This window comes from Molossus molossus, unplaced genomic scaffold, assembly GCF_014108415.1.
Source record: "Molossus molossus isolate mMolMol1 unplaced genomic scaffold, mMolMol1.p scaffold_m16_p_1, whole genome shotgun sequence".
NCBI lineage: Eukaryota > Metazoa > Chordata > Mammalia > Chiroptera > Molossidae > Molossus > Molossus molossus.
The window spans coordinates 62,193,257-62,207,757 of record NW_023425344.1 but is presented as its reverse complement, the minus strand read 5'-3'; the positions used below and the strand labels follow the sequence as shown (position 1 = coordinate 62,207,757).

The 14,501-nt window shown below is 41.3% G+C and overlaps 1 pseudogene; it reads left to right on the top strand.

Moving 5' to 3' along the window:
• Window positions 1–13,321: 13,321 nt before the first annotated feature.
• Window positions 13,322–14,040, top strand: LOC118615856 (annotated as a pseudogene).
• The last annotated feature ends 461 nt before the right edge of the window (window positions 14,041–14,501 follow it).

The window sequence follows — 14,501 nt, the reverse complement described above, 5'->3', positions numbered from 1 at the left end:
AGAGGCAGCATCTGTCGCCAGCCACAGAGACGTAAGCATATGAGCATGTTAGTTTGATTTCCTGGACACCACAACAGGACCCAAAACCACTTTGCTCCTCTCCACTCCCCACTCACCCCTGCAGTGAATGGACCTCATTCTCCATTCCGAGGTACAGTTTTTCAAAACCCTACCAGAGAATTTGATTTGAAGTATCTTAATTAACACTGAAATGAAATTTAAGCTATTAAGGCAAAGGGTACATAGGATATCTCTGTATTACTTCTTACAATGGCATAAGAATCTACGGTTACCTAAAAAAAATTTTTTTTAAAGTGTAATTGAAAAAAATCAGGTTACTCAGAATGTACTATGACAGGAAGAAAGAAATAACCCCCACTCCTCCGCACAAAAAAAAAAAAAAAAGCCCACCTAAACGTTTTGGTTAGACAAACTTCCTCAGCCAAGCTCTACCTATATATAGATGCCATTTGGTGCCTAGTGGAAGGACGGCAACAGAAAATGACACCTGCTCTGCCTTCTCCTTTCTCCCTACCAAAGTGACAAGTTCCTTAAGAGCAACCCTAACGCATATATGTGCCTGGAAGTGTAAATAAGAACTGGTGAGAACTGCTTGCTCCAGAGAGGGGAACAGGGAAGTGCCCAGGACAGAGAGGAAGGTACACCTTTTATGACAGATCCTTTTGGACTTTTGGATTTTATATTGTGTGTACATATTACCTAGTCCAAAAATATCACTCCCCAGATTTTACACATCCTTTGCAGGTCTAGCAGAAACATGACCTTTTTCTATGAGCATTTCCCGGTTAGAATTTATCCCCTCCTGTGTGTTCCTCAGGCCAGTGGTTCTCAGCTGAAAAACCTGAGAGCTTTGTTTAAAATGCCCATGCTCAGCCCTGGAAAGTGTGCTTCATGGTTAGAGCACGAGCCCGTGCACCAAGGTGCTGTGGGTTCGATTCTGGACATCGATGTTTCTCTCTTTTTCGTTCTCTCGCCCCTTCCTCTCCCTTCTGTGCTCTCTAAAAAATCAAGGGAAAAATATCCTCTGGTGAGGATTAACAACAACAACAAATGACCGTGCTCAGCCCCCTCCCCCATCCCAAGACCAACTAACTGAGAATCTCCTATGGGGAGTGGGGTCAGGATGGGTCCTTTTGAAAAACTCCTCAGGTAATGTTCACGTGTACTCAGGGTCCAGAACTTCTGCCCTGGCACGTTATGGAGCCGAAATTCAAGCACTCACCCTAAAAGTAAACACTGAATAATTGATTACAAAAAAAAAATTTTAAAAACAGCTCTGGTCAGTTTTGCGCAGTGGTTAGAATGTCGGCCAGTGGACCAGTGATTCTCGGTTAGATTCGGGTCAAGGGCACGTACCTCCTTGAGGTTTGTCCCCAGCCCTGGTCAGGGTGATTCAGGATGCAGCCAGTCAATGTGCCTCTCTCACATCCATGTTTCTCTCTCTTTCTCCCTCCCTTCCTTCCTCCCTCCCACTCTATCTGAAGATAAATAGAAAAATATCCTCGGGTGAGGATTTAAAAAACACTTTCATACCTTTTATCTCATTTTGTCTTCAGAACAACTCTGTGAGCTGGGTATCACTGCCCAGAAGAGGAGGGAGTTGAAGTGCTAGGAATTACCAAGGGTCCCTTGAGCTTTTCGGTTCTGTATTTCTTTGTGTTTGAACATCTCCCCTGAGAAGAAAACCAGATTTTATATCCCCCACACATATCCAGCACCACCCTTTACACACACACCACCCTTCAAATCTCAATTTATCAGCAAGTAGCCCAGCAGGACAGCAGGAAGTGTTTCTCAGTCACCCAGAGTTCCTGAGAGGCTCCCCAGATAACTAACTGCCTGTATCTCTAGCTGCATGTTTACCTCTATGAAAATCAACCCAGTTGCATGTTTGGAATGCAGGTTCCTGGGCCCTGCATTTATAGAACTAGGATCTCTGGAAATGACATACCTATTTTTCTTTTTTGTATTTTTCTGTGTATGTGATAATAAAATATACATAACATAAAGTTCACCGTGTTAACCATTTTTAAGTGTACAGTTGAGTGGCATTAAGTACATACATTGTTCTACAGCCATCATGATGATCCATCTTCGGAAATTTTTCATCTTCTCAAACTGAAAATCTGTACTCATTTAGCAATAACTCCCCATTACCCTCTTCCCAAGCCCCTGGAAATCGGCATCTTACTTTCTTGTCTCTGGATTTGACCACATTAGATACCTCACAGAAGTGGAATCATGCAGTATTTGCCTTTTTGTGACTGGCTTATCTCACTTAGCATAAGGTCTCCAAGGTTCATCCACACTGTGCCATATAGCAGGATTTCCTTTTTAAGGCTAAATAATATTCTATTGTATGCATATGCTACACTATGCTTATGCATTCACCCATTGAAGGACATCTAGGTTGCTTCCACTTCTTGCCTATTGTGAATAATCTAAAATAAACATGGATGTGCAAATATCTTTTTGAGATCCTCTTTTCAATGTTTTAAAATATATATACCAAAAAGCAGAATTGCTGAATCATATGGTAATTCTGTTTTTAATTTTTTGAGGAACCTCCATACTATTTTATACTGTTTTTTGTAGTGGCTGAACCATTCATCTTACGTTCCCACACAATATGCAAGGGTTCTGATTTCTCCACATGCTGTGCCTGCACTTGTTATTTTCTTTTCTTTCTTTTTTTCAATCGTAGCCATACTAGTAGATGTGAGGTGATATCTCATTTGGCTTATATTTACATTTCCCTGATGATTAGTGATGCTGAGCATCTTTTAGTTCTTTTAATATGCACATTGACTATTTTTATATCTTTGGAGAAATTTCTATTCAAGTCTTTTTCTGATTTTTGAATCAGGTTGATTTGGTTTTTTTGTTGAGTTGTAGGAGTTCTTCATATACTCTAGGTATTAACCCCCTATCAGATAATGATTTTCAAATATTCTCCCAATTTCATGTTTCCTTTTTATTCTATTGATTGTTTCATTTGCTGCACAGACGTTTTTAGTTTGATATATTCACAATTGTCTAGTTTCACTTTTGTTACCTGTGCTTTTAGCATCATATCAAGAACTCATTACCAAATACGACGTCATAATTTTAACATTATGTTTTCTTCTAAAAGTTTTATAGTTTCAGGTCTTACATTTAGGTCTTTAATTCGTTTTGAGTTAATTTTTGTATATGGTGTAAGGTAAGGGTCTAACTTAATTCTTTTGCATATGGATATCCAGTTTTTCTAGCATCATTTATTGAAGAGACTAACCTTTTTCCATTATGGTGTCTTGGAACCTATACTGAAGATATTATCATATATGTTTATTTTTGGGTTTTTTAATTTGTTTCGTTGGTCCATGTATCTGTCTGTATGCTAGTACCCATATTGCTTTGATTATTGTAGCTTTGTAATATGTTTTTAAACCAGAAAGTATAAGGCCTACAGCTTTGTTTTTCTTTCTCGAGATTGTTTTGGTTATTTGGGGTGCTTTGAGATTTCACATGAATTTTAGGATAGATTTTTCTATTTCTATAAAAAGTGCCACTGACATTTTGATAATTCCTTGAGATATAGTTTGTTGATTTAAGATCTTTCTTCTTTTTTATTTTATTTTTTTGCATTTTTTTATCTTTATTGTTGTAAACATTACAGATGTTTCTCCCTTTTTCCCCCATTGATCCCCTCCTCCCCTCTTCCATCTTACCCTCCTGTTTCCCTATTTGTCTGAGTCCATTGGTTATGCATATATGCATCTAAGTTCTTTGGTTTATCTCTTCCCATCCCCTAACCCCCTTCCCTCTGAGGTTTTCCAGTCTGTTTCCTACTTCCATGTCTTTCTTCTTTTTTAATATAGGTGTTTTCTATACAACTTTTGTCTGGGATATTTTGCTGCAGCTCATAAGTTTTGGTATGTCTGTGTTTTGCTTTCCTTTGTCAAGAAATTTTCTAATTTCCCTTGTTATTTACTCTTTGACCCATTGGTTCAAGAGCTAACTTTCTAGTTTGGGGGTGGGGAGAGGTTCTATCTAAATGAGGTTAAAGATCAGGAGCAAAGCAGGCAGAGGTCTCATGCACAAAACAGACTTCGAAGGCCCAGACTGTGAGATGCCCACAGTCTAGAAAATGATCATCAACACCAGCTGTGAAGACCATGGAGTTGTTGAGTGTCTTGATCAAGTGGTTCTGTCCTGACTGAGCTTTGGTTTGTGGTGCAGTGACTATCCCCAGGTCACAGCGCAGTTATATCTTGTCCCCATGCTCAGAAAGAACAAGCCACAGGCAAAGAAACAGCCTGGAGAGAGGCCCACCAAATGACTCACAGGCTTCAAAGGTTTCTAATGCTGAATGGTAAATTGTCCATCTGGTCTCCTACTTCTTCCTTAGAAACCACTGTTCTCCTTTCTTCTCTCCACTCTCTTCCCTCATTCAGGAAAAGAGAGTGATAATATACCATGTACTTTATATGCATTATCTCATTAAAGCCTCACTAGGTATTTCTATCTCCATTTTATAGTTGAGAGAACTGAGGCTCACAATGGTTACGTTGTTCAGTAATTGTTGAGTAAGTAGACAGTAAGAGGGATAGATTAGACCTCAAAATAGGTCTTTCTAGATCTAACACCCAGATTCTTCTCATCATAACTACTTCTCCCATTTATTCAACAAATACCTACTATGTGCTTAAGGGTAAGATATGTGATAGGGACTCAAGAAGCTACAAAAAACAACAACAATATATGGTTCCTGTCATCCAAGAAAACCACTGCTAGTAGAGGAGATAGATGCCAAACCTATAAATATAACAGATATTTTTTTAAGTGCTACAGAGGTGAATACTATGGGAGCACAGAGAAGCAGGACTTCTAGGGTATAAGTAGAAAGACACCTCACATTTAGGACAGAAAAAAAGAAAAGAAAAGGAAGGGCATTTGGGAAGTTTTTAAATTTTATTTTATTGATTTTAGAGGAAGAGGCAGGGAGAGGGAGAAAGAAACATCGATGTGAGACAGAAACATCAGTGGGTTGCCTCCTGCACGCGCCCTTACTGGGGAGCGAACCCCTGACCTTTTGGGCTTACAAGATGATGCTCCAGCCAACTGAGTCACACAAGCCAGGGCTTGAGAGGTTTTTTTTAAATAAAATTTCAGATGGTAAATGTTTTAGGCTCTGCAGGCCAGGCAATCGCTGTTGCAGCTACTAAACTCTGTGACTGTAGCACAAAAGCAAACACAGACAAAATGTGAACAAATGAGCATGGCTGTGTTTCAATAAACTTAATTTACAAAAACAAGAATGCAGCTGGATTTCATCTGGGACCAGAGTTTACAGACCCCTCCAAGATTAAAGGAGGTGATTAAAACAAGGAAATGATCGGATTTTTGTCCTAGAAAGACCACTCTGGGCAAAGAACAGAGTCTATGTTCTCACTTTTCCTTGGGGTAACTGAAAGAAATTTGCATTTTGAGCCAATGGATCTTGGATTTTGTAAGATGAGAAGAGTGAGAATGGGAATTTTCATGCAACTTCCTCACTCTCTTTTTCCTGTTCCTCATCCCACTCACCCTCCCAATTCCATTTCCTCCTATATATAGTTTCTGTCCCCATTTTAAGTATAGAGTTGCCAGATTTGGCAAATAAAAATCCACAATGCTTAGTTAAATTGGAATTTTAGATAAACAATAAATTTTCAGTATAAATATGTCTCATGCAATATTTGGGACATACTTGTACTAGAAATGTATTCAAATTTAATTAGACATCCTATATTTTTTCTAACAATGCTACCAGTGGGCTCTTTCAGTCTGAGTTCCTCGGAATCTTAAGGTAACACAAGAGGACAGAGATCAGGGCAGCCTGATATGTAGATTGGGTGGTGGCTAATGGGCATGCGGGCAGCAGCTAGGAATGGGTGACACAGTAGAGTGAGGCCCAGCAAAGTGAATATCGAGGTAGATTCCAGCAAAGCCAGAGGTTGAGGGAAAGGAGATGCTGGTGTGAGGTTTCTAAAAGACCTATTAAACATGGGCAAGGTCAGGAAGTGAAGCACAGATAGGTGTGGTGGCTTTTATAATCCCTTCCATTTTAATAGAGCTTTACAACTTTACAAAAGTTGTTTCCATTGACTCTCAGAGGAACCTTGCAGGGAGGGGACCTGATTACTAGTAGTCAATGGTGTCACTTAAAAATGGGAAAACCAAAGACTCACTATAGGTCAGACAAGTTCCCTCAGATCAACCAAGTTATTGTCCCTTCTGAGACTCAAACAAAGCCTTTTGACTGAGCTTCACTTCCCCTGCCTTCTGAAAATGTGTTTTATGGTCAAAGAAGTTAATGGTAACAATAAGAAGAAGCAACACCAGCATCAGCAGCTAACATTTATTGAGCACTTAGTTTGTGCCAGACCTTGTTCTAAGTGCTTTGTATATTTAACTCACTTATTTCTCACGGTACTCCATTGAGGTAGGTATTGTTATGATCCCTTATTAACTGGGACAGGGAAATTGAGCAATTAGCTCAAGATGAGAATGAGAATCCAGATCCAGTCATTCCAATTCAAGAGCCTAAGTGCCCAAGAAAGACTTGCTCCTTCACCAAACTTTAGACAGGCTCCTCTTCCTGACTAGGTCTTAACCTTGTTTCCTCCCCATCCTTGCTGAGTCCAGTTGTAATAATAGTCTTGCTAGGTCAATTTAGAGAGAATCCCCTACCTTTGGTGAGGATCAAATTCCTCATCCCCAACCTTTGGTATCTCATCACCCTGGTCTATCTTAAGGAAGAATCCTGTTAACTTGGTTTAGGAAGAATCTTCTCTTAGTACATTTCCATCCACTGACCTCCTCAGTGTGCTCACTGGCTATAAATCCCCAGTCTTTGCTCTATTCTGAGCTGAGTTCCATCTCTCATCCCCATTGAGATAGTCTTGACACCATTTGCAATAGTCCTGAGTTTAAGTCCTCCTTACCATTTTAACAAGCGTCAGAATGAATTTTTCTCTAACATACCTAATCACTGGATGTGCTGCTTCTTCAGGTCAGAGGGCGGGAGGTGTGAAGAAATAGAGATGTGAGGAAGGAAAGCACCAGTTGGCATGAGATGAGATAAGCTAGGTGACAAACCATTTCATTCTTCCCAGACTCTTCTGCCCTTTCACACCATCACATGAGCTGTCACTGAAATAGCCCTACTGTTTTTCCCTGTTCCTCCTCCACCCCAAACTTTTATGCACCCTTCATAACCTATTCAGATGTCACTTGGTAGAGGTGACCTCCACTTTCCTAGACAGTGTTTAGAACTCCTTTCTCTGAGTGGTAGACTTCTCTCTTAAAGCCTGTATTAAAGGACTGCTTTGCCACCATTTACAAGTCTGCCTCCCTTAATAGATTGTGTACTCATCTGCATGAGGGTTATAACACCTTCAACCCTAAATTTAAGACTTTTAAAACAATGCCTAATTCTCAGTGGCTTACACAATTGAAGTTTACCATTAATTTCAAGGGACAGTTCTTGATCTGCAGAAGGGCTTCCATGTGGTCATTTAAAAACCCAAGCTCCGCCCAGCTGGTATGGCTCAGTGGATTGGGCATCATCCCATGGACTGAGAGGTCCCAGTTCCATTCCTGGTTAGGGCACATGCCTGGGTTGTGGGTCCGATCCCCAGTAGGGGACATGCAGGAGGCAGCCGATTGATGTTTCTCTCTCACATCGATGTTTCTATGTCTCTCTCCCTTCTTCTCTCTCTAAAAAATTTCAATAAAAACATATTTTAAAAAATAAAAACCAAGTTCTACCCTGGCCATTTTTCTCAGTGGTTAGAACTTCAGCCCAAGAACCAAAGGGTTGAGGGTTTGATCCCCAGTCAAGGGTACATACCTGGGTTGCAGGTTTAATCCCCAGCCCTGGTAGGGGTTGTGTGGGAGACAACCAATCGATGTGTCTCTCTCACATTGATGTTTCCCTCTCTTTCCCTCCTTCCCTCCCTTTCACTCTACCTAAAAATCAGTGGGAAAATATCCTTTATTTTGAGGATTAACAAAAGTAAAAATAAATAAATGCCCAAGCTCCTGCCCAGGCTGGGTGGCTGAATTAATTAGAGCATCGTCCCATGCACCAAAAGGTCATGGGTTCAATTCCCAGTGAGGGCACATAACTAGGTTGTGGGTTTGATCCCGTCAAATGTGTACAAGAGGCAACATCCATGTTTCTCTCTCTCTTTCTCTTTCTCTCTCTCTCTCCCTTACCCTCTCTCTAAAAATCAATAAGAACGGCCCAGCCAGTGTGGTTCAGTGGTTGAGCGTTGACCCATGCATGCACCAAGAGGTCAGCAATTCAATTCCCAGTCAGGGCACATGCCCAGGTTGTGGGCCTGATCTCCAGTGGGGCATATGCAGGAGGTGGCCAATCGATGTTCTCTCTCATCAATGTTTCTATCTCTCTCTCCCTCTCCATTCCTCCTTCTCTAAAAATCAGTAAAGAAAATAAAATCAATAAGAACATATTCTCAGGCAAAGATTAAAAAAAAAAATCTTCTTTTATTCCTTTTATCTTATGGCTCCAACTTCCCCTAGGACCTTAAAGTTCTCTGCATTCAGCTGGAAGATTAGGATGGAAGATGAAGTCCATTGGCTACAACTCAGTCACATGGCCACAGCCTAGCTGCAAGGAGGCTGAGAAATGTCGTCTCACTGTGTAGCCTGGAAAAAGGAAAATGGACCACAAGCAAACTGCTTGGTTTAAATCATAGTTGGATCACTTACCAGTTGTATGACCTTGGACTTAATTTTTTAGAGCCACAGTTTCTTATCTCTATAAATGAGAATAATATCTATCTTGTTAGGTTGATAAAGGGAATACATGAATTAATATATGTACTTGAAACATTGCCCAGCATAGAGTAAATGCCATATAGAAGTTAACTATTATCAGCATGAATATTCTCTAATCAAAACTCTCCTACATCTTTCCCTCTGACTCAGAGTAAAAGCTGAAATCTGTACAATGGCCTATGAAACCCTTACGCAATCTGTCCCCAGTTATCTCCTGCTTTCTTATTACTAAAGCCACCTTGACCTCTTTGCTCTTTCTGGAAAGTACCCAACATGCTCCCACCTCAGGACATTTGACTTGCAGTCTTTGTCCCAAAGGCTCCAGGTTTCTGCATGACTCACTCCAAAACTCTTTCAGATGTCATCTGCCCTGACTACTCAATCAAAAATTGCAAACAACCCCACTCCAATAGTTCCCATTCCTCTTCTTTACTTTATTTTTCTCCATATCTTCTATTACCACCTAATATTCTATGTATTTAACTTAATTTTCATCTATCTTTCCCACTGAGCCTTCAGCTCCATGAGGACAGAAATTTTTGCCTATTCTATGCACTTCTGTATCCCCAGGACCCACAGTAGTGCGTGGCACAGACTAGGCACTTGGTAAATTTATGAAACACATTGATATATTAACAAATGAATGAATGGCAATTTGGAGGAAGGAAAGACTGGTCCATGATGTGACGGCTGTCCAACACACAAGCTGGACCCCAGCCAGAACAGAGATTGCTTACTGCAACCTCTCTTAAACTCTGTCTGATCATAATCAATTTTCACTCTGACAAAAAAAAAAAAAAAGTCAGCACCCTTCCCTTGCCTCCTGGTAGTAGCTAGGTTTAGAAAATATCCCATTTGTCCTGACTTAGTCAAGCATGTTAAAGTAATTTTCCATACCTGGTAGCATTTACATATTAGTACCTGTGACTCTTCCCCCTCCCCAGCACCTGCTGTATAGCACAGGGATTCAATTAGTCTTGCAGCCTCTCAAGTTTTTCTTAATATGCTCTACTGGTCACAAGACTGGAGTGTTCAGCCTCTCTTGTGTAGGAGAGTTTTGATTAGAGAATATTCGTGCTGAGAATAATTAACTTCTATATAGCATTTACTAGATGCTGGGCAATGTTCTAAGTACATATATGAACTCATGTATTCTCTTTATCAACCCCACGAGATAGATATTATTCTCATTTATAGAGATAAGAAACTGTGGCTCTAAAAAATTAAGTAGCTTGTCCAAGGTCATACAACTGGTAAGTAATCCAACTGTGATTCAAACCAAGCATTTTGGTCCATTTTCTTTCCCTGCCTTCTGCTTATGGAAGGAGATTTTCAGTCTCAAGGCCTTGTCCCTGGGTCTGTGGGTACAAACAATTCTCCACTGACACTCTAACAACTTGGGCCTTTCAAATGTCTTTCAGAATTGTGGTTACTATGATTTCTGTACTGTCAGACATACAGTTCATCTATCAAATATATACAATAAACAAACACTGTGTTGGAGACATTCATACAGCACCATATGAGACAAGAAGAGACCCTTGTTTCCAAGGAGCTGTGGTTTGACGGGGAAAAGAATTATCTGAGATTGGAAGAGTCCCAGAAAGTCCAGAGAACATGAATTTGTGGTCTTAGACTATAATCTGCAGAAGAGCGACAAAAATAGTCTTGCCGCACCTTTTGAACTAAGAGATCAGTACAGTGGTCTATTCAGTGGGTTGAGTCAGGCATATTCTGAGTCTGGCAAGGTCCAAAGTATATTAAAATGAATACTAGTTAAGTAATAGCCAGATATCCAAAAACTGAAGAAACTTGTCCTCCCCCCCCCCCCCCCGCTTTTTTTTTCTGTTTTAACAACTGAATTCCTTCCGGTGTTAGTGTTAAATTTTGCAATTGTGTCTTGTTGGCACTTTCCTGTCAACTTTTTCTAAGATTGGGTCAATCTAGGGGAAAAGAGCAATGTAGAAATAGATTTTTCAAGAGTTGCATCAAGTCTAACAGCACTTTGCCTCCCACAAAGATATGTCCTTCTCTTGCTTAAAGTAGCACTAACAGTCTAGGTGATGGGTAAGGTGTAACTTCTCCATACAGGGGCTAATTCCAATTTGTACTCCACATTGAGTGTATTACAGCAGACACTTTATAAACTGTGTGTTTCACAGGCCATGAAACTATTGAAACTGGTCTAGCTGGTCTGGGTAGGGATTAAACTTTCTAACCACTATTCAATTGAACCCACTGGTGAGATTATTGAATCCTCCCACAAAATAAAACAAGCTCGAATGTGTTTGGCTGCAACTAACAATTAAGGGCAGGGTCCTGAAGCTGTATTTTCAGAAGGGAAATTCTTGTCTGTGACAAACTTCACTCCCCACCCCCCCAACCCCACCCCAGCCTAGGCAGGGTTCTTGTGTTTCATTCTCCGAAAACAACCCTTTGCGATGCTTAGGATTTGTGGTTGTAATTAATGTCTTTCTGCTCAGGAAGGGACTGGATCACATTCACTATAGAATTCCAAATGCCTGGTGCAGTTAAGTGATCCATAAATGTATGTATTGACAACCAACTGACTGACAACCTTCTACCTGTGATTAACCTATGAGGAAATCAAAAAGAGCATCACATCTAATTGAGCACCTGAGTCCCATCTTGACTCTACCTTTTCTAGCTTTGTGACTCTGGAAAAGTCACCCAGACTTTCTGAGCTTCTATTTCCTCATCTGCAAAATAAGGATGATAATAACAATATCTTCCTCCTTCACAGCATTTCCTAGGAGCAAATGTGATTATGGACTTGTAAGTGCTTAGTGAGTATTCAAAGCACATTAGCCAGAATCAGTTACATGGTAAACATTTTTTTTTTTTTAAATATGTTTTATTGACATTTTAGAGAGAGAGGAAGGGAGAGAGAGATAGAAACATCAATGTGATAGAGACACATCGATCAGCTGACCCTGCACGCCCCCTACCAGGGATCAAGCCCACAACCTGGGCATGTGTCCTGACCAGGAATTGAACCAGCCACCTCTTGGTGCATGGGTTGACGCTCAACCACTGAGCCACACCAGCCGGGCCATAGTAAACTTTTTTTTTTCTTTATTGATTTTTAGAGAGATAGAGGAAGAGAGAGGGAGACAGAGATAGAAACATCGATGAGAGAGAACATAGATTGGCTGCCTCCTGCACACCCCCCACTGGGGATCGGGCCCACAATCTGGGCATGAGTCCTGACCGGGAATCAAACCAGCCACCTCTTGGTGCATGGGTTGACGCTCAACCACTGAGCCACACCAGCCGGGCCATAGTGAACATTTTTAACATGGATACAATAAAAGAATCTTATGGTGGAAAATAAGGCGAGTGATTTAAAAATGGAAGATATAGTCATGTATATCTTTGCCATCTGTAGTCAGTTTATTTGAAGTGAAAAGGGTGTGTGTAGCTTGGAAGAACTTGCAGAAGTGGCAGCAAATAGACACATTTATTGTCGGCCTTGCCTTGTCCAGACTCTTTGGTTGCAAGTTCCTTGAGATCAGAGATCCTGGATTATTCATCACTGAGTGCCAAATCCTAGGTCAGGGTTGGCCTAGGCATATTCAAAAAATATTTACTGCATGAATGACTAAATGGTCTCCACATGCCCTCCAGCTGTTGAACCCACCTTTTGCTTCATGCATGAGATCTTTGACTAATGCCTGAGAATTAAATTGCTTTTCCTGTATCCAAACCCTGTTCATCTTTGAGTGTTTATGAATCTGACCCTGAATTTTGTTTCCTCCTGGCATAGGATCATATCTAGTCACTAATCCTCTGGATTAGCCGAATGACATCTTAATTTCTGTGGGTATCTACAGGTTCTGATTTCTCAGGGCTGTGTTAATGACATCCACCCAGACAGAACCTCTAGGAAACTAATCCAATAAAAAAATTACTATGAGGTGGTGGCCAAGGGGTGGGAGGAGAGGGAAATGGGAAGTTGTTGTTTAATGGATATAAAGTTTTAGTTTTACAAGATGAAAAAGTTATGGAGATTGGTTGCACAAACATTACTGAATTATGCCCTTAAAAATAGGTAAGCAGCGCCCTGGCCTATTTGCCTCAGCGGTTAGAGCATCAGCCTGCGGTCCAGAGAGACCCGGGTTCGGTTCCTGCTAAGGGCATGTACCTCGGTTGCAGTTTGTCCCTGGCCCTGGTTGGGTTGTGCGGTGGCAGCCACTCAATGTGTCCCTTTCACGTTGATGTTTCTCTCTCTCTCTCTCTCTCTCTCTCTCTCTCTCTCTCTCTCTTCCTCTCTCTCCCTCCCACTCTATCTGAACAAAAAATGGAAAAATAGATAAGCAGCTTTTCCATCTGCTCTGTGCACCCCTCAGGGCCGCTCCAGCTGCACTGGGCCTGCTCAGAGCTCCGGCTCCTCCTAAGCCAGTGCTTCTGTCATCTTCCAGCCACCATCAAGATCATTTCCTGGGACCTCATTAGCCATGAAGAGACGTTTTTCCATATCTATAAGATCTTGGTCATCACAAATGGGCTGTCCCCGGAGGCAGAGGCGAAGATGGTCAGTAGGACAGAGGGTAACACTGATGACTCGGTCAGTGGTGGAAGGGCCTCCGCTGAAGGTCCCGAGGGCGAGGGTACGGAAAGCACAGTCATCACCGGTGCTGACAGTGTCATGAACCATCATTTTCAGGAAACCAGCTTCTCAGAAGAAGCCTACATCAAAGATGATGTGAAGTCAATGAAAGGGAAACTTCAAGAACAGAGCCCAGCAAGAGTCAAGCCTTTTGTGACAGGGCTGCAGAACAATCCAGCACATCCTTGCTAATTTCAAAACTACCAGTTCTGTATTGGTGACAGCATGAGTCCAGATGGCACGGCCGCTACACTGGACCACCGTGAGGATGGTGTGACCCATATGTGGTTCTCTCTTTATTTTTTTTTTTAAATTTTTTCTCTTTATTGATTTTTAAGAGAGAGGGAGGGAAAGAGAGAAACGTCAATGAGAAAGAACATCAATTGGCCGCCTCCTCCATGCCCCCCACTGGGGATTTGGTCCACAACCTGGGCATGTGTCCTGACCAGGAATCAAACTGGCGACCTCTTGGTGCATGGGTCGACGCTCAACTACTGAGCCGCACAGGCTGGGCATATGTGGTTCTCTTTAAGGATGGTTCAGACATGGAAAAGTGTTAACAATCTGGCAACTTGACCCACCACCTATCATCATAACTGGCTGCAGCTTTCATCCACATACCAGGACTAGACAAACAAGACTGATGCTGTCTTGAACTCTTCATTAATTTTGACCTTGATTTATTTGGAGCAAAGGCATTGTTTTTAAGAAAAAACATGTCATGTAGGTTGTCTAAAAATAAAATACATAAAAAATATGTCAGACAGTAAATATTTATGTTATGTATATTTTACCACAATTTTAAAAACTGTAACCACCAGACATCTCTACCATACACCGAAGAAAGAGGGTAATCCCTAGAAGATTTGGCTCAGAGTTAGAGCCTCCGCCTAAGGACCTAAGAATTAAGGGTTCAATTTCCAGTCAAGAGCACATACCTGGGTTGCAGGTTCAATCCCCAGCCCCAGTCAGGATCATGCAGGAGGCAACCAATGGATGTGTCTCTCTCACATTTGTGTTT